This window comes from Arvicanthis niloticus, chromosome 1, assembly GCF_011762505.2.
Source record: "Arvicanthis niloticus isolate mArvNil1 chromosome 1, mArvNil1.pat.X, whole genome shotgun sequence".
In the NCBI taxonomy this organism is placed as follows: Eukaryota; Metazoa; Chordata; class Mammalia; order Rodentia; family Muridae; genus Arvicanthis; species Arvicanthis niloticus.
This window is the reverse complement of record NC_047658.1, coordinates 124,355,376-124,381,484: the sequence shown is the minus strand read 5'-3', so window position 1 is coordinate 124,381,484 and position 26,109 is coordinate 124,355,376. Positions and strand designations below refer to the sequence as shown.

General features: G+C 40.6%; 1 protein-coding gene across 1 annotated transcript in view; it reads right to left on the bottom strand.

Moving 5' to 3' along the window:
- Positions 1 to 26,109, bottom strand: part of LOC117705469 (guanine nucleotide-binding protein G(q) subunit alpha) — a 251,580-nt gene that overhangs the window by 30,194 nt on the left and 195,277 nt on the right. The window lies entirely within an intron of this gene.

Sequence of the window (26,109 nt, the reverse complement as noted above, 5' to 3'; positions counted from 1 at the left end):
CCATCAGTTACATAGGGACAATGCCCACAAGTTGCTCCTCATGTAGATAAGACATCTCAGGCCAAGCCAATAGAAAGCACTGACTGTCAGACCCAACTTATCCCCAAAATGTATATAAGATCCTGTCCAGAAGGAATAAAGCTGTGTGAGAATTACTCTGACATCTGAGAGAATCTGTCACAAGAATTGTAACACTGCTTGGGAAGAGAATGCTCTCACGAAGCTTTTGACACCACAGAGGCACTTCCCCCTCCCTGCTCCTGCCCTTTCCCTTTGCTTGAACCCTCTCGCTAGGCCAGGCCAGAGGTACACTGACCAGAGGTACACTGACCGACAGATCAGTACTCAGCCATCATCAGAGAATCGTCCCCCTGTAGTAGCTGGAAACAGAAACCCACAACTAAACAATGTGCAGGGAGTGAAAAACCTTCCAACACTCAGTCCAAATGGATGCTACCATCAAATCCCTCAGGGGTCAGAGAACTGTGTGGAATGATTACAAGGGCCAGAGGAGATAGAAGACCCCAAGGACACAAGGCCTTCTAAACACAGCATGACTGAGGTATCTATGAATTCAAGGGGACTGTAGGAACATGCATAGGACCTGCAAAGGCCATAGCCAGACGGGGTCCTAATGCTGAGATAGGGAAGTGAATTCAAGTCCATTCTAACCCAGAAGCTATCTCCAACTGATAACAACTGGTAAAGGAAAAAACTGTTTTCTCCAATGGAGTCTTACTGGGTATACAAACCACATTTAAGGGCAGGCCCATGCCCAGTAGTAGATGACCAACACAAAACGAACTCAGTGTGTTTTGGAGGTTTTCTTCTCATCATGCTTTGTCTGGGTCCCTGCCTGCCTGCCTGCCTGCCTGCCTGCCTGCCTGCCTGCCTGCCTGCCTGCTTACTTATCTATGTACCTTACAGGTCTTTCTCTTATATATTATGGTTTTTGGTTTTGTGTTACAGCATTTCTGTGTGTTCAAATGTATGTGTCTCTGCCATCTATGCTTCATGTGTTTTTTCTTTGGCTCTTCTTTTCCTATTTGTTTGTTTTGTCCCATATGGCTTTGTTTTTATTTTATGTATGTATGTATGAATGATTGATTGATACTTGTTTTCTAATGAGAGAGAAAAAGGGTATAGAATTGGGTGGGTAAGAAGGGAGGAAGGATCTGGGAGGAGTTGTGGGAACAGGAAACCATAATCACAATATATTGTATGAAAAAACTCTATTTTAATAAAAAAAAAGTAGATGGTTGTGTGGCTTTCCTAATTGAAGATGTAAGGCCTCCAGTAAACCTGTATGAAAACTCAAAGTGTGTCTGTTACATAACCAGTAAAATGAACAAGTAGGCCCTATGATCCCCATGTAAGTAACATACACACAATCTTTTAAGATAGCTGAGTTTGTTTCAGAATACACAATGAAGAAAAGCCCTGAGTGACTGGTTAGCCAGGATAGGCAGACATTTATAGTGGAGTAGAGGGCATTTGGGGCTGGTTGAGCTGAGGCAGCCTGCAGAGCTACAGAGCTACGCTGCCCCTCTGTGGACACAAGCAGTAGACCTTGTCTGAGACAACAGCTTTAACAGTAATAAATAAGACCTTTTACTTCCTGTAATTTCAAGTTGATGGCTGTTGCCAGGACAACTAGCAGCAAGGAACACGGGCTTCAAAACAAACTCTCCAACCAACTAACCAACCAAAAACCCCAGATTACCCAACTAAAGTTATTATAGTCACTCTATCAGAAGCTGTGGCTTGGCAAGGGAAATGCACACATTAATCTGAAAGGAGTAACCTGTCATTTGAAAGCTGGCTGCATGTATGTTCAGGCTGAGATACACTCATCTACAACAGAGAGCTTGGAAAAACCTTCCTGGAAACTAAATCCAACCTTCTTGCAAGTGAGTCAGTCTGACCCGTATTTCTGTGTGGAGCCAAACTGTCAAGCAGTTTACAAAGCTGAATATAGAGAGGTCTCTGGGTGAGACTAAGGTCCCTGATAAAGGCAGCATGAGAATTCAAATTTACAATTAAAAGGAGATTCAGATGCGGGTCTCTAACCACTAAGGAACAACTCACTCCTGTAAGGGCAGGAAGCATAGGAAGCAGACACCCCATAAACATTTGCTAAACAAACACAGCTGCCAGGTTGAGAGGGTTTGACACTGTTCACACCCAAGCACCAAGGACTGGAGGTGGCTGAAAGGCTAAGTGTGTCTAGGTCTAATCTGTCTAGACCAGTCACCCACCTGCAGCCTACGGAGGCCAAAGACACTAAACCCACTAGTGATTATGGCAAAGCTAAGACTAAAACTCAATTTCTTGCCCTTGTTCCAAGGCTTTTAGTTTCCTTGTTTTGTTAGATCTGTTGTTTCTTGTTTGACCTTGTAGTTCTGAAGTACTTCTGAAAACTCACTGAATTTTGCCTTTTAAATTAAGTGTTTTTAATTTTGGCAAATTTCTGTATTTGCACTCTCCTAGGAGATGTAGTTGCTTTTCTTGAGGACTTTTGCAAATCAGTGAGTAGTTAAGACTATCTGATCTTGAAGTCACACTGCTCAGGTACATTCTTGCTTGTCCGTGTAGTTGGGGTTGCTACCCTTCCTCTCCACAACATAGGGGTACATTGAGATGGACAGCCACACACATTTATATACTGCATGATATCAACAACATAAGGCACCACAGTCTTGAACCATCAATGTATCTGAATGGTTAGAAAGTTCCCCGACAGTGGAGTATTTAATGATATTAAACAGCCTTGCAGAGTTACTGAATGGAGCTACAATTTCCTAATCTGAAGCAACAGAATTAAAAAAACGTAAAAACTCTTGTTATGAGTTTACTTTTAAAATCATTTTCTTCTTAGCTATTGGGATTTTTATGTTAGAGTGAAGGGGAATTTTTCCCTTGAAAGCAAAATCTTAAGTCTTTTCCTGAATTTTCAATGGCTGAAGAACTGTGGAAGGGCCAAGTTAAAGGAAGAGCATGTTAGTGGCTTGCTGCTGGCAAACCCCATGCACTGCTTGGGGTCAGCGTGGCTGGCTGGCTGTTCCCAGCACTGACCTTACTGCTGTGAAAATGCTTTACTGTCTAGTGTCTCCCTGAGGGTACCTGAAGTTTCTTAGGGATTAGATGGTGTCTTGCCCACTGGAGTTCCACACCCAACAGACAAAACTGTAGTCACCAGTTCCTAGGATGCTCCTTCCAGAGTCCTTGAGGAAACACCAGGTACTGTACATGGATCAGCTCATCTCCACTTTCAACCTCAGCTTTACAGATCCCAGTAACAGAGTGAAACGGCTGACCAGCTCCTGTGCTCCTTCAAGACTGTGACCAGCTGTGGAGTACATCATCAGGATTCTAGTGACAGATACAATGTGGTCCTGGGTGTGACCAGCTAAATGAAGAAATAGGATTTAGAGGGAATAGAATTCTTTATAGGAAAGATGTGGAAAACACAATAGTATAGATTTATAGATTTATAAAAAGCTACAATTACAGACAACAACCTGAGCAGATCTCATCAACCTCCACAGAAGGCTATTCACCCTCTAAACATGTTAATCCCTCAGAATGTAGCACAGCATTCGCTTTTCACCTGTTCTAGGAAGTTCCTTGGATAAATCCTCACATAGTACAAACCCCATAGATACCACCTGTACCTCATAGAAATGGTATGATTCCTAATTTGAATATATAAAATTTGAAATGATTTAAATGATTCAAAATCTGAAACACTGAATACTGACATAATTGGAAAATTCCCTATGACCTCATGTGAAACAGTGCTGTCAAAACTCACTAGAAATGTTGTATCAAATTGCCTTTATGCTAACTATATATGTTTATGCACTATAAATAAAACCCATGATTAAATTTGGATTTTATCTCCAGGTATCTTATGTTTAAGCAAATATTCTGAAGTCCTTCAGAACATTAACAGTAGACCCTAAAGTGGTGGAAATAGCCCAGTGGCAGAGCACAAAGCTCTGGGCTGGATCCCAGCACTGCAACAACAAAGCAACTGCCAACAAAATCCAAAACAGGGATGGGAGATTTGGCTTAGCAGTTAAAATCACTTGTTGCTCTCGCAGAAAACTCAGGTTCAATTCTCAGGACCTACATGGTGGCTTACAGGCATCCAGTTCCAGGAGATTGAACACCCTCTTATGAACTCTGAGGGCACTGCATACACATACTGTTCATACATGCAGGCAAAACTACTCTCACACATAAAATAACTCTAAGAAAGAATTAAAAATAACCCCCAAACACAAGACTAAGAATTCTGAAATGTAAGGCTTGGAGCACTCAACCTGTACATATGTAACAATGCTAATACGTAATTTATAAACCTAACACAGAAAAACAGTAAAAAGGACAATAGTATAATAGAATAATTGTAGCAGCAATAAATACGCCATTGCTTATTTATGAATATTTTTATTTAGTATTTTTGCACCACAAAGAAGAGCAAGTAACTGAAACCAGAGATAGAAAATCACTGCTAAAAGGAGGCCCATCATGGAATCCTCCAGAATTCATTTGGAAACACTCTGAAGATGCTTCTTATCAGCTGAGGATGGTTTTGTTTGTTTGTTTGTTTGTTTGTTTGTTTGTTTTAGCCAACAGAGGAAAAGCTACATGCAGCCATGAGCTAGGGAGCAGGGAGCAGGGAGCAGGGAGCAGGGAGCAGGGAGCAGGGAGCAGGGAGCAGGGAGCAGGGAGCAGGGAGCAGGGAGCAGGGAGCAGGGAGCAGGGAGCAGGGAGCAGGGAGCAGGGAGCAGGGAGCAGGGAGCAGGGAGCAGGGAAGTGCTAGTCACCACTTCCCCCTCTGTGCTTCCTTAAAAGAGAAGCCATTTCCAGCCCTTTAAGGAATTTTGTTCAGGATTCATGGTTACAACAGCTGAGCTTTCTTCCCAAGTAAAAAGGGAGGGGATGATGGTCTCATTTCCCCTGTACAGCTCTGAACATCAAGGTTCCCTGTCTGTAAAATGAGACAGAGAACTGAAATCCTCTCTGGCAGTCTGATTCACCCTTTTTCTCCTTCACAAGAGACCTTTCCAATCCTACCCCATATAAGCACGCAGGCGGGAGTTCACTGTGTATCTCAAGGCTGTTCTCTCACCAAGCCTTTTTCTGATGGCAGCTTGCTAAGTGCTCTGGCTTTTTCACCAACCAGAGGTTAAAGCCTAAGATGTAAAGGCTGAGATCATCCCTGCAAACTCATATTTGCCTGAGTTATTAGATTTTTGGAAAACAAAGATTTGCCATCCAACTATTGTTGTGAGATGGAACCTGAGAGTTAAGACTCCGAGAACTTCAAACATTTCCCCTGTACAGCTCTGAACATGGAAACAAGCACACTGGAAACACGTTACACTCCTTCAATAAGTGAGGATCTACCTGTACAAACAAGCACAGGAAACAAGGCTTTAACTTTTATTCATTTGTTTTCTTCTTTTGACAAGGTTCAACATTGCTACTTCTGTGCCAAACATTTAAAATCTCAAGCTCAATTCTGTTCCCTTATCACCATTAACATCTGTGGCTAACATGGCCCCTCTTCTTATTGCAGGCTGTATCACATGGCAGTGCTAGTGGTCCACAATAAGCAGATTGGGTTCATGCATGTTCCCCTTCTTCAATGTGTATCCCAGGAAACAATGCCCTTAGGACCAGGATAACTTGTGGGAAGGCCACAGGCACTTTGTTGACAGCAGAAGAATGAAATGAAGGAAAGGTGAGTGTCAGAGGCACTGGCTGGACATGACCAGTGGAGCTCAGAAAAGCAGAGTGGAGCTTTGGTCTGCCTTTGTGTTTTTCAACTATGTACTGTGATAAGAGGATATTTGTGACTCTATAGTTGTCTGTACCCCTCTTTTGTGACACAGTGGCTTTACTGTAGTGAGAATTTTGGTTTCTTTGAAAACCACAGAACTACTAAGGGAGTATTTTTTTTTTTTTTTAATCTTAAGTGTGGTATATTTGGCTGCTTCAAATGGTCCACAGCAGCTGACTATGATTTGTCTCATGTTCTAGCAGGGATATGATTTTGCCAACTGCAGATAGTTTCTGCAAACATGTGACATTTGGAATTCTGAGGACTCTTCAGAAAGTATATAAATGCTAGAGCCCAAGTAGGAGTATAGGTTATAGGTTGCTGTTGGTTGTAGTTTGTTAAGTAGTTGTGTGCAAAGAAGAAACAAGAAGAAGAAATTAAATATCCTGAAAGCAAAGATCAAACTTGCCCCAAGGAACTCAGCATTCCTAGTCACAGGAAGTACTCTAACGATAACATCACCCCTTTCCCCTCTGTCCTTTTTTTCTCTCCTATCTAGTGTTAGAGGCTTGTAAGAGTAGAGGAAAAAAAAAAAAAAAAAAACAAAAAAAAAACAAAAAAAAAAAAAAACAAAACAACCCACCAAGTAGCCAAAAGTCCGGCTACATCTTACCATTTGTGACTGTGTTAACTGATACACGTTCTAGAATAGAAAGGCAGCTCTACATTTGGAAAGCAGTTCCTATAGTAAGACCAAATTACACGCATTACAAGGCAAATAAACTGAACAGGACTCAGTTACGATCTGATAGACAGATCTAGTGGATGGCAGAGAACCCTAGAAACACAAGGGCAGTTGATTTAGGAAAGACAGGTGAGAACTGGGTAGAAGTCAATAAATGACTGGCAGGTCAAGCTCTGACACCACATAAATCTTCTGCAATTTTTTTTGGTTTTGTTGAAGGGTTATATGCTATTAGAAATGTTTAATGCTGATACCAGTGAAAAGTTGCAAAGTTTCTAAAAAAGCCATTTGGTAAGTCAATTTCATCTCATGCTAGAACTATAATGTGAGTTTTCATCTATTTTATGATCAAAAGGGTAGGGGGAAGGTTGCCCTAAAATAAGAAATGCTGAGTGAGTCAGGTTTCAAGCTTTCGGGCAAGAGTTTATATTTAATGTGTCCACTTTCAGTAAATGATATCCCAAAATTAAAGGAAAAAAAAAAAACAGTGGAAATTTGATTTCCTAATCTGTATTTAAGGATCCTTCAAAATAGCCTTAGAGTAAGTACTCTGTATATATCTGCAGCTTCCTTTCTCAAGAGAGAATGCTACACACCAACAGGGCCTCTAGTGCACTCCAGACTCTCAGGGATGCTAGTTAATAGTCAGCTGTGGCATTGTGGGTAATAGGATCACCTGCCAGAATGGGAACAAAAGCCCTGAACCAGACTGCTATTGCACAGGAAAATGGAAAAGAACCTCAGGGACAATTTCTACATCAAATATTCTACAGATGTGACTACTCTGTACAAATTAACATAAATGGCTTATCTGTTTGAAGCTCTGTTGTTGGAACTTGGAAATTTATCTTCAGCTGTATGAAAACATTTGTTGCTGCAGTTAGAGCACCACCTAGTGGACCTTTGTGCGACCTAAATAATGGCTGAATAATAAGAAGTGACCATTTACCAAAAACAAAACAAAACAAAACAAAAAACAAAACAAAACAAAAACAAAAAGAAACAAAAACCAAAAAACAAACAAAACCTAATTCCAAAGGTCAAAGGACCTGACCTGCTCATTCCCTCTTACTTCATATGAAAATCTTTTTACTGTGACTAAGAGCTATTAAGTCTATTAACTACTGTCCTGAAGAAATAGTGACTTTTAAACATTGATACTATGTTTGAAATGAGAGAATACTTATAAACTAAATATCTGTTAAAGAATATCTGGAACTCATGGAAACATCCTACAACTCAACAAAAATGAAAAAAAAAAAAAGCCCTACCTGGTTAAAAATGAGCAAACAATTTGCATAGGTGTTTTACAAATGATTAATAAGCACATGAAAAAAATGCTCAACATAACTAATCAGGGAAATGCAAAAGAAAAATCACAAGTGATACAACTTCTTAACTCATTAATGATGGCTATCATTAAAAAAACAAATCCAAAACAAAACTAGTAACTAGTACCTGTTGGCAAGGATGTAGAGGAAGACAAAAATTCACACTGGTGGGAACATAAAAATGACATTATAGTAGCTTCTTAAGAAATACCCCCCCCCCCAAAAAAAAAACCAGACTAACTATATCATCCAGTAGTTCTATTTCTGGGCATATATTTAAAAGAACTAAAGAGTAGGAACTTAGAAGAATCAGCTTGAGCTCACAGGAGGAGGTTAAAGAAGGAAGCCACAGCAGCAGCTTCTGAAGGCCGAGTAAAACTGATGCATTCTCACATGGAGTGAGAGGAGTGAGATTATGCATGTAGCCAAGGATGCACACACCATACACCACGAGTCATGAACAAACTGTGTAAAGTAAAATAAGCCAGCCAGAAAAACAATGTTGCATGCTTCCATTTATCAGAGAAACACAGGATAGTTATGTGCACAGATACAAAGGAAAGGGAAATTTATTGTGAATACATGTGGAGATTCGGTTTGGGAAGATGAAAAAGTTCTAGACATGGTGGCAACAGTGACACAGCAATGTGAATGTTCATAGTACTTCTGAGCTATCCACTACTTCAAAGTGGAGAAAAGAATAAATTTCAAATTATCAGTGTGAAGTATGAAATAAAACCTTTTTCTGAATTTGCATACGCGTCTGTGTGAGGTATGTGCACATGCCTATAGAGACCAGAGGTTGATGTTGGGTGTTCTCTTCTATGTAAAGCTGCTGTTGAGGAATAAAGTCTGAAGAAGAAAACAAAGACATATTTATAGCTCTTTCATATAACTCTTCCCTGTTCTTTTTCAGTGTTTCTAGCTCACATGTATCAGTAGTTTATAAGACACACAACTCACAGAGTAGATTGCCATTGGTAACTACTGAGATGCCCTCAAAGGGGAAATGTCTACTTGTAAGCAGCCTGGAAAAAATAAGTAACACTGTGGTCCCGTGTGGTATTTAACTAATAATGGACATGAGGTGGGGGTGTGGAACAGTCTGCTTTCCTTTGAGTCTGACGCAGATGAGAGAAATGTGCTTATCTTATGCAAATGCCCAGCTTGGTGGACCACAGGTATGAATTCCAAGATGTTCAGATGCTGGGGTGGTTATAAGTTGTTCTGTGGCTACCAACAGCATCCCATGTGTGTCTATGTAGTAACATCTGGAGATGTCATACACAGGGAGACAGAATACTCTTTAAAGGAATTACTGCTTCCAGTAAGTGCACTCTGCTGTTGTGTGCAGCAAGTTACTCCTGATGTCCCTCTGAGGGTCTACGAAAGGCATGGCTCATCAACCAAGAGCGACGCAGCTGCTGTGTTATGGTAGGTCCTTCTCCAAATGCTTTCTGTTCTCCTGAGTCTTATATAAAGTTAAATGCTCATAATTTAGCTTTTAGATTTCTCCATGAGGCCTGTGGTGCAGACTGGTAAAATGGGATGAGAATACTGACATCTCAGGAGCAGCATTTTTCTAATGAATACATACATACACACACACACACACACACACACACACGACAACAAAGTTGCCTAAAAGTCATAAAACAATTTCTATGTCAAAGTGGTCTGTTTTCATAGGGTTTTATTTTTATTTTAGGCTAGCCTAACACTAAATCTTGAAGTCATACAGCCCACCTTCTACCATCTGTCCCTACTGCATGGGACCCTGAAGAGAATTCTTGCATGTGGGGAATTCATTGAATTTTAATGCTCTGAAGCTGGAGCTTTTACTTGGGCTCTGGATAAACAGCGACACCGTGAAAGGTATTAGCTTTTTATCTTTCTGGATCTGGAACTATCATCATCACATTATAATAATCACTTATGTAACAGCTACAATTACTACTGACTGTTCTTTTTCAAGTGTTTAGTTAAAGAGTGAACCTTTGCTATAACCCAAATACAGTGGAGAAAACTGAGGCCTTAGAGTCTCAAAGAGTAGATGGTAGCTGATCCAGGATTTGGATACATGTAATAAATATGGTCTACAACTGCTCCTTTGGAATTCAAGGCACTTCTTCTGCACTGTTAATGGGAAATGAACACTGAATAAGTCAAGAAAGCCCTATGGTCTTCAAGCCTTAATCTCCTTTACTGTAATGCACCACCATGTCAGGAGATCCATGTTCCCTCGACCATGGCAGATGCTCAACAAATAGGAAGCTCCAGAGCTTCCTTAGGCCATATTCAACTCAATTGTCAGGAAAGTCTTCCTCTCAGCCTACCAATCAGAAATAGATTGTGGACTCAACACTGGGCTTGGGACCTGCAACCACTTCCTGCCACTCAACGCTCTGTACCTCTAGTTTCTTTGTAAGACAGCCACCAGTTAAAGCCAACAGCTCTTACACCAGTAGAACACTGTTTCTGTGAGGCATATCTTTATTGTGAGAATGTTTTCTGAAGAAGCCTACCTATAGACGTTTGAGTTAGAAATTTATTCTCCAGGTCCTGCTTCTGTGCTATTTTAAACACTTTGAGCAGCTCTAAGACAAATGGTCATCTTGAGGCCTGTATCTCTAGTGAACTGTGGGTCTTAGACAACTTATGGTACTTATGGCAACTGCAATGAAAACACCAGCCACCATTGCCTTGCCCCTGCCAGTATTGTATAGCCAGGACCGATGCTCGAGGAAACAACCAACCTACTACTCCAAGTTCTGCCGGACTAGCACCTAGACTGAACAGCTCAGCCAAGAACAGTACCTGCTAAACATGCTAGAAAGGCTGGAAAGGAGAGTAGGGGAAGGGGAGAGGACACGTGGATGGCTAATTCCACTCCATACTCAGAGTCTATATTCCAGGTCGGAAGCTCAGAAAAGGTGCTTGATACCCACCTGATGAAAAAGCCACTGAAAGAATACAGGCTGCAGTAACTCCAGGGAGAATATTCTTGTCAGAATAAAGGACAGACAGACAAGGGCCTAATGAGGACAGTGTATCTGGGTAATAAAACATGAATAAGTGCCAACTTTTGCTCATACAGATACACACCACTGAAGGAGACTGAGCAGTCCACACTTTGTGTTAGTTTTACAATTTGGCATATGGTCTGAATATTGAGAATTTAAATTAACCAGAGGGCTTAAATTTTCTGTATGAATTTATAAGCAAGGATTAGCTGTAGAACTTTGCTTTAGGTTTTTCTTTCTTTCTTTTCCTTCTTTCCTTCCTTCCTTCCTTCTTCCTCTTCTTTTTTTTTTTTTTTTTTTTTTTTTTGAGACAGAGTTTTTCCTCTGTAACAGTTCTGGCTCTCCTGGAAGTTGCTCTGCAGACCAGTCTGGCCTCAAACTCACAAATATCCACCTGCTCCTACCTCCTGGGATTAAAACCATGTACCACTACTGCTAGGCCAGATTTAGCTTTATAAAAAAGCATTCACTGGTTAATGAAGAGACTGCATCTAATGACAGGGACTCATTTATTGGCTAACAGCAAAAAGAATGATTTTTTTTTTTTTTTTAATCCAGCCACCAGTGCCTCGTCCCTGCCAGTGATGTTTACCCAGGACCTATGTTGGGTGGGAGTGGAGGGCAGGGGATGGCTCACTCATTATGTGCCCAACCCTTAGAGGGTTTGTGGAAGGACAAGCAAAGATGCTACTTCCCACTACAAACTGCCCCAAACAAAATCCCAAGCAAAAATGAGACCAGGTATCAGTCAAGCACAGAAACCAGAAGCTTGTCCTGGGTCCACAAACCTTAGGCACAGAAGCTCCTCCATAAGTAAGCACTGCTGCACTTCCTTCTCTTCCTCTGGAGTCAGCTCTACTTAGGGGTGACCTGGCTTCTGAAATTCCAAACCATGTAACTTTCAGCCAGAGGCTCTAAACATCTTAAGTTTTTCTTTTGGTCTGGCAATGGTCTGGTTACTTTCCTGAACACTGAGTTAAAACTGAACAAAGGGAAAGGTTTTCTATGTTTGTTTCTCTGTAAAATGACTCTTATTGAGCACTGGCAATTTAATCACAAAACAGGCTGCTTCCAATCCAGTCCTTCATACCTCATAAGCTGTGGCACCCCAGCTCAATGGGCAACTCCATGTGAGGCAGGGGAAGCACAGATGGGAGTCATGCTGGAAGTGTTTGGATTCTATGATCCCTTTTGTCGGCAGGCTATTTAAGGGATGTGGAAGTAGGGAGGAGATGGGGCAATGGGGTTTATATTAAGCTACCAGTCAGGACTGTCATGGCTCAATGACAACTTCTGAATGACTTCGTTGGGCATACCAGCCCAGTAACATAGGGCAAACAAGGTACAGATCAGCTGTAAATTACATGTATTAACATAGTGTATATTAATCAGAAGGAATTCAATTAATGCAATTTTAAGGAGAAAGCAAAATACAGGAGCATCACATGTTCCTGTCTAGAGGAAATGCAGGGACAAAATGGAGCAGAGAATGAAGGAAAGGTCATCCAGAGATCCAACCTGGGATCCATTCCATGCGCAGGCATCAAACCCTGATACTATTACTGATGCCATGTTGTGCTTTCAGACAGAAACCTAGCATGGCTGTCCTCTGGGAGCGTGAGGGCTCTACCAGCAGCTGACTGAGACAGATGCAGATACTTATAGTCAACCATTGGACTGAAGTCAGGACCCCTATGGAAGAGTTAGGGCAAAGACTGAAGGAGCTGAAGGGGATTGTAGCCCCATAGGAAGAACAATAGTATCAACTAACTGGACGCCTCAGAGCTCCCAGGGACTAAGCCACCAACCAAAGAGTACACACTGGACTGTGGCCACTGGCACATATGTAGCAGAGGACTGTCTTGTCTGGCCTCAGTGAGAAAGGATGCGCTTACTCCTATAGAGACTAGATGCCCCAGGGAAGGCAGATGCTAGTGGGATGAAGTGGGAAGGAGTGGGTGGGCAAGCACCCTCTGAGAAGTAAAGGCAAAGGGGAAAGGAGGGAAAGAACTCATGAAGAGGGGACCATGGAGAAGGGCAACATTTAAAATGTAAATAAATAGAATAATTAATAAAATATTATGGGAAAAACAAAACAACAAAACCCTAAGTTCAACAGAGAATGAATGGTGCACTTGTAACTGCAGCAGGCTGCATTTCCCCTTTCTCCTATTGCCTGAACTGAAAATGAGAACAGAGAAGTGTCTGAGCAATAAGCAAACTACCTTCCCTTTGATCCTCATGTGTACACACACACACACACACATACACACACACACACACACACACACACACACACTGTATAATGCCTAGGCTGCATGAGACCTTGTCTTAACCAACCAACCAACACACCTACCCATCCCAGAACAGAAACAAAAGTTCCATAAAACAGTAATTCTTCTGAGTGAGTATAATACTCTTTGGTACTTGCTACTTGGTTCCATTCACATCTATTCTATTTCTCTGTCTTAAAGATAGTGTTCATGATTCAACACTTAGAACCTACAATCCAAAAAGGGTTTCCAACTCACTCAATGTGTTAAGACTTACATTTGAATAAACATTTATAGGCTGTGGTTGTTTGAATAAGAACGACCTCCACAGGCTCATATATTTGAATGCGTAATCACCAAGGAATGGTAGTGTTTAGACAGGTTATGAGATTATGGCCTTGTTTGAGGAAGTGTCACTGGGGGTGGGCTTTGAAGTTTCAAAAGGTCAAACAAGGCTCTGCCTGCCTGCCTGCCTCTGCTGTGTATGTGTGTGTGTGTGTGTGTGTGTGTGTGTGTGCGTGCGTGCGTGCGTGCCTGCCTGCCTGCCTGCCTGCCTGCCTGCCTGCCTGCCTGCCTGTCTCTGCTTGCAGATCAGGATGTAGTTCTCATCTACTTCTTCAGCACCAGGTCTGCCTGGCTATCACCATACTCCTTGCCATAATGGTTATGGACTAAGTATCTGAAACTACAGACAAGCCTCCAGTTAAATGTTTTCCTTTATAAGAGTTGCCTTGGTCATGGTGTCTCTTTGCAGCAACAGAACAGTGACTAAGACAAAGGCTATTGTTCTTTTCTAGGTTCGCTATCCGTTGCATCATTTAGTTTCTAAAGAATACATTTTGTTTCTGGCTACCTGGGTCAATGTTCACTTTTACAAAGATAATCCTATACCACCTATATCCACCCCTCTTTCCTAGACTTTTATTTTCAAATTGGAGTGCACGTTAGTCCAGTTTTCCTCTGCTCTAACAAAATAGCACAAGCTAAATACTTCATGAGAGAGCTTTTCTCAGTCCAGTTTGGAGGCTGGAATTCTAAAATGATGCAGCTCGATCAGTGTGTCCATCTGTCGGTCAGTCTTGTTCATTAGCACTTTACTCTGTGAGACCAACACTGATTTTTCTCTAAGCAAAGTCCCCCAGTAACCTAATGACCTCTGAGTAGATTTCTCCTCTAAAACATTCTACCATTTATTATTATCATCACACTGGGAACCACAGACACCCCTGTGGTAACTTAAGCCAAAGCCCCATGAGGACAGAGTGAGCACTTCCTTTGTTCTTGGGTTGTTAGATTGAGAAGACATGATTTAGGAATCAGACAATAAAGAAGCAAGAGTCCAACTCACCTCCTAGTTCAGGGTTTGGTGAGAGCAGAGCCCCTGGCTCCTGCTGGTTATGTGGGCTCCTATGAGCTCTGGCTACAAAGTTATGACCAACATAAACATAGTGATCAATCGAACATATGAGAGGTAACAACAAACAGAAGGCCTTCGGATTTAACAGCTAAAGGCCCAGGATGTCTTCCGTGAGGTAATGTCTTCTAGATATAACAGGGAATCTGCACCCATGAAATCTCAAATTTACAAGCCAACACAGAGGGGAGAAATCTCACAAGGCCCAACCCTAGATGGGAAGCTAAAGGCAATTATGGCTACTGTGAGGAGAAAATTCAGTCTTTTCCAGAGATGAACCACTCTGATTTATCTAATCTAAAGTGCTCAGCACTAAAGTCCATGTAGCATGGACTCAGGAGGCTCTATTCATATATACATATATGAAACAATAATAAAAGGAATCATGAATTTGAGAGGGAGTGTGTGTGTGTGTGCGCGCGCGCTCACACACGCGTGTAACGACATAGGAGGAGTTGGAGGGGAGAGAAGGAGAGGTACAGATGATGTAATGATGATGTCAATACAGCACTTATGTATAAAATTCCCAAAACCAAAATATGAAAAACTGAGCTGGAGATATGGCTGTTCTTCCAGAAGACCCTGGGTCCAACTCTTGAAACCTACTTGGCAGCTCAGTCATCTGTAACTCTAATTCCAGAGATCAGATGCCCTCTTCTGGTCTCCATAAGCAATGCATGCACACGGTACGCAGACGTATATGCAGGCCAAATGCTCATATGCATGAAGAGAAATAAGTTCACAAAAATTTAAATTAAAAAAGAAGTAGCAAACATTTTATTATTGAGTAATTGCATTTTAAAAGCTGTGTTGTTTTTAGTATTTTCCATTTTGGTGTATATTTCTACCTTCTGTTAGCTTGAAAGGAATTTTCTAAGACAAAAGCTTTCATGTTTTCAGCCTTCACACAGTGTTTTTCTCATACTTGAATCTTATTAAATGAATAAATCTATTAGAATGAGAAAACTCTTAAGACTAAATTAACAGGTGACATTTACACATGGAAGTTTCATCAATTTCATCATTAAAATTATTGATGATGTGAGCTATCATTTATTTGATATTTATATGTTCTAGGTAGTTTCTATATTACCTATTTTAATATTCCCCACAACAAAAGGACAAATAACATCACTGTTACAGTTGGAATCTGCGATGTCTCCCACAGCCTCATGTTTTGATTTCCCAGTTGTCAGCTTGTGGTCCTATTTTGAAGAGAGTGGGCCCCTTAAGAAGTGGGGTCTTGCCTGGCAGTGGTGGCCCACGCCTTTGATCCCAGCACTTGAGAGGCAGAGGCAGGCAGATTTCTGAGTTTGAGGCTAGCCTGGTCTACAGAATGAGTTCCAGGACAGCCCATGCTATACAGAGAAACCCTGTCTCAAAAAAACAAGCAACAACAAAACAAAACAAAACCAAAAAAACCAAAAAAAAAAGTGGGGTCTGGGTAGTGAAGACCTTCTCTTGTCTAGTGCCATGGGGAATCTGCCATGTGTTCTCCCCACCATGAACCCCATCATGTCTTCTGCCGTCTGAAACCATGAGCCCAGGAAAACCTCTGTCCTTCAGTTGTTTCTGAATGCATTCTTTCCCAGCAACAGTAAAACTACACAATATCTTAAGCATTTACATAATTAACACAGACAGTAACTGTTCAAGATCACTCAGCCTGTGATTGGGGCTTTGACTCAACCAGGACAGTTGGACTCTTTCTACTTCCCTGTTCCTTAGTCAGGGACAGTTCAGAAGTACAACATCCTAAGTGTGCAATATCCCAGGAAATAACTTACTGTCTTACTACTGTGCGTATGTATGTGTGTGCTGCATACATGTGATTGTACAGGTGTAAGAGCCCAGTGGCCAGGTAAAAGTTCGAGCAGGATGTTGGGGGTCTCCATCATTTTCTCCCTATTGCCCCAAGACAGTGTCTCTCACTGAACTAGAAGTTCACTGTTTAGATTAATCTGAGAGAACTCTGCAGAGCTTTTTGTCTCTGCCCCACAACACTGACATGACAGGTACACCCAGGCACACATGCCCAGCATCTACATAAAAAGTCAGGGAAATTATAATGTAAATAAATAAAATATAAAATTTATACACACACACATACACACACAACCAAACTCCAGCAACTCAGAATAATCCCTGCTAATAATTTCAATTTAATCTTCAGTCACATCTATACTACAGATCATGTGTATTAATTCTATATAATAAGCACCTGTAATCAGGCTGGCAAATCTCCCCACTCAAGAGGTGACAGGGAAAAAATCACTATAAAATGTCAAGTGTCCTTGAGAAATAAACCATCATAACTTAAACCCGAAAAGCCAACTTCAACTGGCTCTAGTCTTTCATGTGGACAACGAGAAATAGTTGTGTGTTATTTAATGAAGGAAACGCAGTCTGGGAATTATTTTGCTAGGTAATTTCTGTGTTGTATGAACAATAGCATGAATGTAGGTGGTGTTGTCCATCACATACCCATACTATGGGGTGCAGCAGAGCTTTGAGACTATAAACTCAGCATGTGACTGTAGACCATGGGCAGCTGTAACACTGTGGCAACTATTTGTATATCTAAACACAGAAAAATACCAGAATTTTTCAGTGTCATTAACAGTAATATTGGCATACAATCGTACGTTCAGTCTTCTCCTGGTGGTAGAGCTTAAAGCCATGGCTATGCCTTAATCACAGACCAATGTTCAACCACTGGGTACATCTCCAGCCCCACAAGAAATATTAGGATGTTCTTTTTCCCCTTCCTCTATTAAAAAAAAAAAAGTTATTCTTAACTAGGCTTGGTGGTATGCATCTGGACCTCAAGCACTCATGAGTCAGAGGCAGGAGGATCATACAATCATAATTGTATATTTTACAATTAAATAAGAAAAAAATAGTGGAGAAATGATAGGTGGGTTTATGGTTAACACTCTTACTAGCATAACTATAGGCCTCTGGCTCAAGGTCATATATGGTGATCAGAAACATCTTTCTCATGGCTGGGATGCTGCTCACTGGTAGAAGGCTAGTTTGCACAAGGCTCTGGGTTCTGCCTACTAAGGAGGAGCAAGGAGAAGAGTTTGAGAAGGAAAACAATGAGGAAACGGAAGAGCTGAGAAGCTCAAGGGTGGAGAAAGAAAATAAAAAAGAGATACACTGCTGAAAAAGAAGAGAGGAGGGTCTGACACCAGAAGTGAAGTCCTTGCTCATCACATCATGACCCAAGCTAAGTGAACCAAGCATACGATCTGATTAAGAATCAATAAAAGGTTGACAACTATTCAGTGTGTGATCAAAACTCAGCCAAGAAAATTCCCAAAATCCTACTCAGAATCTTCAAAGCAGGGGAAAAAATTATGTTTAGACATTGGTTTCAATCTATCACACACACACACACACACACACACACACACACACACACACGCACGCACGCACGCACGCACGCACGCGCACGCACGCACACGCACGCACACACACACACAAAGAGAGAGAGAGAGAGAGAGAGAGAGAGAGAGAGAGAGAGAGAGAGAGAGAGAGAATTTAAGTATATCTAACCAAAAGCATATCCTAGACTAGATCCAATTAACACAGAGACATTCTGAGCTGCTGGGGAACTGCCCTGTATTTGTCTAGTACTGTCTATAAATGTGATAAGGACTCAGAGGTCCAGGGGAGGTATTTCAACACCATGAAAGGAGAATTCTTACTCTGTCTCCATCCTTTTAACAGTGACAGATCTGCTATTTCTTTGGGTTGTAAACCCAGAAAAGATGTCTTGGCCAGAGCTATATACAATCCTTGTCATAATGCACAGGAAACAGCTTGGCAGGTTTTAAAGAGGTATAAATGCAATTGTATTAAAAATGCCTACTCGTCTTTTAATGTATCAACTGACAACTCCAGACTTAGCTTGAAGGACAGATATCTATGAGAATCAATCCTGGGAAATCCATCTTGGTATCAGGAAAGCCTGGTTTAGGTGTGGGGCGAGTACCTTGATATTAACAGCAAAGCAAAACAAAACACACCCAAAACAGAAAAAAACTATAACTCATCATGACCAAGTCAAAAGAACTAATCAGGTAGATGTGCACATTAACTAGAATCATGGAGAAGGCGCCATGTTCAGTCACAGACCAGAGAGCTAGTTTAAATACAGTTAAAAGACTGAAAGCTTAGTTTGAACACACAGTGATACGTGCTGGCTATTCTCTTGTTCTGGGCTTTCAGAGGCTCTGAAATAATGTGTCCATGAAAGGATTACAGCAGAATAGTTGGCTGCATGCTGGTATGTTAACACAGGGAAATACGAGAGGAAGAGAAGTCAGAAAGCACTACAACCTTGGTTTGTCTGGCCCACTGGTTCATGCTTATTTCCTTATTTGGAGACAAAGGAGAAAGACATTCATTCCCCAAACAATAGGAAGGCTGAGACTCTGCACAGACAAAGTAGATCTGTGCAAAACTGCAGAGATTAATACGCAACATTTACAAATAACTAAAATACAAGTAAAAGGAAATAATCAACATTCTCCCTGGGTACCCCTGTATCTATGTGTACTTGTGCATTTCCCATTTACCTTTTGGAGGGGAGTGGGTGGAGAGGGGAGCTAGATTTTCTCACAGGCCTGGAGCTTACCAACCAGTCTTGGCCTAGCTGGCTAGAAAGCCCAGTGATCTGGGCTTTACCGTCTCAGAGTTGGGATTACAAGCATGTGCCACCATGCCCAGCTTTATGTGGGTTCTGGAGACTGAACGGATGTCTTCATGTACTTTACCAAACAAATCAGCATCCCAACCTCTAGTATGTCTTAGCTACATTGTTTGTGGTCTACAATGCATTCTCCAGTTCTGCAGGCTAGAAAGGCTATCAGCATTCACTCCTAGGTTTCTCTCAAGGATATATACCAAGGTAGGGGCAGTCAAGTCTGCTTTGACTTAAAGTTGTGAGCAGTACACTTTTAGACCAAGAACAAAGTATCAGGAATTTATTCTTGTTTTGTACCATCCAAACCAGGAAGTTTCAGAAACCAGAATTCTGTAGTTCTGAATTACTTTAGTATTAATTTAGAATTAATTTAGTAGTTTAAAAAGTTAGAGGTAATGACATTTGCATGTTTTACTACAACTGAAAATAAAAAAAAGATCACTTAATATGAACATGTGCTTCTGAGAGTGTGGCCTACTCGGGGGTGCTGGCTATGAGTAGTACTTTCCTGTTACACTTTAAGGATCAGCTCCAGTGTTACCATCAGGTTTGATGAAGGCTGGGAAAAGGCTCCAAAGTGGGTATGACTTACCTCACAGAACTAAGAGATCTAATGGAGAAACTGACAATGTGCACATGTACAAGCTCTGGTCATCTGAGAGAAGGAAATTTCAACTGAGAAAATGCCTTCATTACATTGGCATTTTCTTGATTAATGATTGATGTGTAAAAATGTCCCAGCCCCATTTTGGGTGACACTACCCCTGGACGGGTGGTCCTCCATAGCATAAGCAAACACACTGAGCAAGCCATGGAGAACAAGTCAGTAAGCAGCACATCTCCATGGTCTCTTGATTCGGCTCTTGCCTCCAAGTTCCTGCTCCGACTTCCTTTCATGATCAACTATAACTGTAACATAAAATAAACCCTTTCCTCCTCAAGGTGCTGGTGGTCATGGTGTTTGTCACAGCAATAGAAAGCAAACAAGGACACAGCTTTATCATTTTAATATGTAACACAGTATATTATCTTATGAACCAAAGAAACTGGGCCATGCCTGTACAAAAAATACCTACCTACATACTGAATGACAATTTACTGATAGAAATTTGAAAATGATAAAAAAAAATGTCACTGAACTAATATACTTTTATACCAACCAACCAACCAACCAACCAAAAGACTTCGACTGTAAGATCAGGTGAAATCTATAGTGATCACATAAACAAAGAACCTGACTGTTGTGCTAGACCTAGATGACAAGGTATTTAGAGAAATGACTTCTTTGATACTTTGCTAATTTTAAAGTGGCAAATTGCTTGCCATTAAATCACAACATGTAGTTCTTTGTAGATACAGCATATTTACCAAGTATAAAATGTATAGTGGTAGACATTGATCTTACCCTTGCTAGTATGAAAGGATGAGAATGAAATTATATGTGTTTCTTCATCTTCTGTGTGGATAGATGATACATGTAAACTTTATTTTAGTGGGTATCAAACTGAATATAAGAAATGAAGATCTACACAGTAAGTCTTAATGTCTTTGGTCTCATGCCTTATTCTGAGAAAAGTGCAGGTATACATTTTAAGCTTCTTGAAGTGAATTTTTCCAGCTTTGTGTCTGTTTTGTTATCCTGGCACCCACATCACAGTAGTGAAACAATCATCTCTTTACAATGTCTAGAGTGTACAATACAGTAAAAATACAGTTGGCCAAGAATTACCAAACAACACATAGGTACAAGTATAGATTTTAAAAGGAGAAGCAGAGAGATATAGCAGTAAAAATTCCAAAGGTAACTGCCCAGCTCCCATTTTGATAGTTATGTATTTTACTATGCTTGTAGGCACTTTACATTTCAGCTTAGGGACCAATGGCTGATTAATAGGCCTCAGCTCATTGGTTGATGCAAACGTCTACATACTGGGTCTAATATAATGAGATTAGTAAGAACAGCAAGGGAGAAAAAAACCACTACCTTAAAAAGACAAAGAAGGCAGGAATTCTTACATACCTTAAAGAAAGGTGTGTGGACAGTAAATTCTGACATGGCAGATCTTAATCAACCAATTGCTGACATTTCTCAGTTCCTTCCCTTTGTTTGCACCTTTCCTTAATAGTCATTAGTCTATCTACTTGCAAGCTCTGACATGATTTTTTTATATTTTTATTTATATATATATTTTTATATTTTATTTATTTACAGTACAGATGTCATCTTCTTTCTCCAATTCCTCTCCCTAGAACCCCTATCCTATAACCCTTCTCCCTTTATGCTTTTATACCATTTTGATTACATACATGTTTAAGGTCAGTTCTAGGCTGAGGGTCTAGCAATACAATAGATGCAAAAATTGAGGACAGAGCAATACAATAAATACAAATAGTCAAAGAAAAAGCAAGGCATTAAACCCAGTTACGTGAATGAACACTCCCGTGATCATTGTTTCTAAGGGCTTATCAGGATGACTGAAGTATCTGAGCCTACTTCCCTGTTCTAGCCCAAGGTCATTTTCATGTCTGAAGCCTACTTTCTTGTTCTAGTCTAAAATTTAGAATCCTGTCTGAAATTACTTCTTTGTTCTGGCCTAATATTTAGATTCCTGCCTGAAATTACTTCTCTTTGTTGTAGCCTACGATTTAAACTCCTACCTGAAATTACTTCTTTGTTCTAGTCTAATGTCAGATTCCTGCTTGAAGCCTACTTCCTTGTGGTTGGCCAAAGTCATATTCCTGTCAAGCAGCACCTTTCCTTGTCCTTGGCCAATTTCAGCTTCTTGCCAAGCAGCCCCGAAGGCTCTCTACCTCCCCCCCCCCTTTTTTTTTTTATTTCGTTAACAGGATTGATCCTGTCTTAGGTCATTCTGACAAGAATGTCTTCCTTAACCATCATGGAATATGCATTACCATAAGCAATGCACTTCTGTTATAGGTTGATAAGTCTCTGTGCAGAATCTTACCTGTTCTTGGCTTGGCAGACTGTTAATTTAATAACTTTGTCTGGGGGGTCCATTTTCAGGTTTAAGCCATGTACTTTGGCTACCAACATGTTTATGTTGTTAAAGATAAGCTTTAACACAATGGGCAGGAATAAAAGTATTCCCAGGACAAGAAGGGCTAGCCTGATCAAGTTATAGATGCCAATCCTGAGGTGTGTCCAAAATGGAAATACTGAGCTCAGGCCATGGATAATTTTATCGGCATTATCTGCAGCATCAAAGGTCAACAGAGCAGCATTCTTTAAATTCATAATCTCATTATGCAAAGTTAACACACCCAGAGAGGTATGAGGATTATGCCAAATATCCTACAGGTGTCTTTAAACTTTTTTCTAATTATAAAGACAATCATTGTGAATTTCAACTAGTAGTGAAGTAACACTACTCCAATAATATTTGTCATGACACTTGGGATGGCTCCTAACTCTTGAACCCTGAACCTCCTTCAGATAAATTGAATGGATTATAGAGCATCATTTGTTGTCCCAGATACCTATATAAATCCTTGTGTATACTCAATACATTAGTAACATTTTTTTGCTAGATGGTTAACAAAAATAGTTGTCTTAACTCCTTTTGTCAATGTTATTGCAGAAGCAGTGGTGGTAGCAATTAATGGAATTAAAGCTGTTATGCCAGAAATAATTAAGCCTGCTACCCTCTTGCTTCTGCTTAAAGACTAACTCACTTTTTCTAGAACGTTCAACCTTTTTTCAGAGATCAAGATTTTCTAATGCTCAGAGCAGTGAGACAAAAGGTGGTTGATAGACCCCTGTAACAGACATGCCAGGTTTCAACACACTAATACAATTGGAAATTATACAGACAATGCAACTTACAATAAATGCTATAGAAGAGACAAAACCAATTTTAGCTTGACAATAAAAGAGCCTTAAAACAAGCACTAACCCTTGTTTGAAATCCAGATCCTGTCCCAACATTATCTCTTGCTATCCTAACATCATAGCTACAGCTAGCTTCCAAATATGTTCCTGACAAAGTCCAAATCCAGTCTTCCATAAGTAGACTGTTATTTCCCATATTGGATTATTTCTAGACCAGTACATGATTGAGTCCTAATAGCTGGTCATCTTTAAGAAGAATACATGAGACATAGTTTCTCTTTTCAATTCTCTATCCCACAAGGTCTAAAAACTTGAGGCAAGGCAGCTTGTCCCATCTGGGATATAGTCAAGCAAAGGTGGGTCAGGAACATATGTCCAATACAGCTCCCCAGTCACCCTTGTCAGGGCATTCAGCAAGCTCACAGGTCGGCATCATTCTTTGTCTCAGCAATAGCATGTCTCACCAATCATTTTAAAGTTCCATGGGCTTCTTCCATAATACCTTGTCCTTGAGGATTATATGAAATTCCCATAATAAATTGTTGACAAAAAGTCCCGACTGCTCAACTACAATTGCCAGACCCATTACCTGTTTTTTTAATTGGACATTTTATTTATTTACCTTTCAATGTAATCTCCTCTCCCATTCCCCGCCAAAACCCCTTTCCCCATGTCCCCTCCTCCTATTACTATGAAGGTATGCTCCCACCATCCTCTTACTCCCACCTCCTTGCTCTCGAATTCCCCAACACTAGGGAATCCAAACTTTTAGGCACCAAGGCTGTCCACTTCCACTGATGCCAGGCAAGGCCACCCTCAACTATCTATGCAGGTGGAGCCATGAGTCCCTCCCTTTGTGTTCTTGGGCTGGAGATGTTATAATGGCTACTCCAGCTTGTTTCTTAGGACCATTTGCTTGAAAAATTATAGTCTGTCTTTGTCACTGAGGCAGGTTTCCTGTATGCAGCAAAATGCTGGGTCCTGTTTATGTATCCAGTCAATTGGCCTATGTCTTTTAATTGGGGAATTGAATCCATTGATGTTAAGAGATATTAAGGAACAGAGATTGTTGCTTCCTGTTATTTTTGTTATTAGAGGTGAAATTATCTTTGTGTGGCTATCTTTTTTGGGATTTGTTGGAAGAGAATTACTTTCTTGTTCTTTCTAGGGTATAATTTCCCTCCTTGTATTGGAGCTTTCCTGCTATTATCCTTTGTAGTGCTAGGCTTGTGGAAAGATACTGTATAAATTTGATTTTGTCATGTAATATCTTGGTTTCTCCATCTATGGTAATTGAGAGTTTTGCTGGGTATAGTAGCCTGGGCTGGCATTTGTGTTCTCTTAGGGTCTGTATGACATCTGTCCAGCATCTTCTAGCTTTTATAGTATCTGGTGAGAAGTCTGGTGTAATTCTGGGAGGTCTGCCTTTATATGTTACTTGGCCTTTTTCCCTTACTGCATTTAATATTCTTTCTTTGTTTTGTGCACTTAGTGTTTTGATTATTTTGTGATGGGAGGTATTTCTTTTCTGGTCTAGTCTACTTGGTGTTCTGTAAGCTTCTTGTATGTTTATGAGCATCTTGTTCTTTAGATTAGGGAAGTTTTCTTCCATAATTTTGTTGAAGATATTTATTGGCCCTTTAAGTTGGGAATCCTCACTCTCTTCTATACCTATGATCCTTAAGTTTGGTCTTCTCATTGTGTCCTGGATTTCCTGGATGTTTTGTGTTAAGAACTTTTTGCATTTTGTGTTTTCTTTGACAGTTGTGTCAATATTTTCTATGGTATCTTCTGCACCTGAGATTCTCTCTTCTATCTCTTGTATTCTATTGGAGATGCTTTTGTCTATGACTCCTGATTTCTTTCCTAGGTTTTCTATCTCCAGGGTAGTCTCCCTTTGTGATTTCTTTATTGTTTCTACTTTCATTTTTATGTCCTGGATGGTTTTGTTCAATTCCTTCACCTGTTTGGTTGTGTTCTTGTAATTCTTTAAGGGATTTTTGTGTTTCCTCTTTAAGGGCTTCTACCTGTTTACCTGTGTTCTCCTCAAATTCTTTGAGAGTGTTATTTATGTCTTTCTTAAAGTCCTCTATCATCATCATTAGAAGGGATTTTAAATCTGAATCTTGCTTTCCTAGTACTATGGGGAATTCAGGACTTTCTTGTGTGGGAGACCTAGGTTCTAATGATGCCAAGTACCCTGGGTTGCTGATGTTTATGTTCTTGAGTTTGCCTTTTGCCATCTGGATCTCCTTAGTGCTACCGGCCCTGTCTCTGACTGGAGCCTGTCTTTTCCTATTATCTTGGTTGTTTCAGAACTGTTTTGTGGTGGGTATTACTATTGGGGTTAGAGCTGTGGCCCAAGATCTGCTCAGTGCTCAAGCACAGATAGGAAGGAACCAGTGCTCTGGGCCAGGAGTGAATTCCTGGGTCCTAGTGGGTCCCAGTTACTCCCTGTTTGTGGAGAGTGCTGCTGTCTGACATGATTATTAATCACACCTCCATTCACAGGCACATACTTTGAACTTTAGCTAAAAGGTTGTTTCCTATCCCTCTTATTATCTTCCAGAGTAAACTCTGATTCATAAACCTCTATTACCCTCAAATAACTGTTAACTTTCCCTGAAGCAGAGAAGATTTGATACAGAACCAGGTCTCCAGACAAAGGTATTAAGTACAGTTCCCAAATCACTCCCTGCTTAGTCAGTAGACGACCTTACACAACAGCTAAACTACATACTAGCAGCAGACAGGATGAATCACCAAGACACTACAAGGTTCCACGAGGAACTGATTTTGAAGCCAGCTACAAAGTTATTCACATCTGCCAAGCGAACATTCTGCATACCCACCCATCATGCAAACTTTGTTTTAAACAAAAGGAAAGTAAAACAAAACAGGGTGACTCACACAAAACTCCCAGTTCTATCCTGCAAGGGAAGCTATGAAACAATCTTGTGATGAG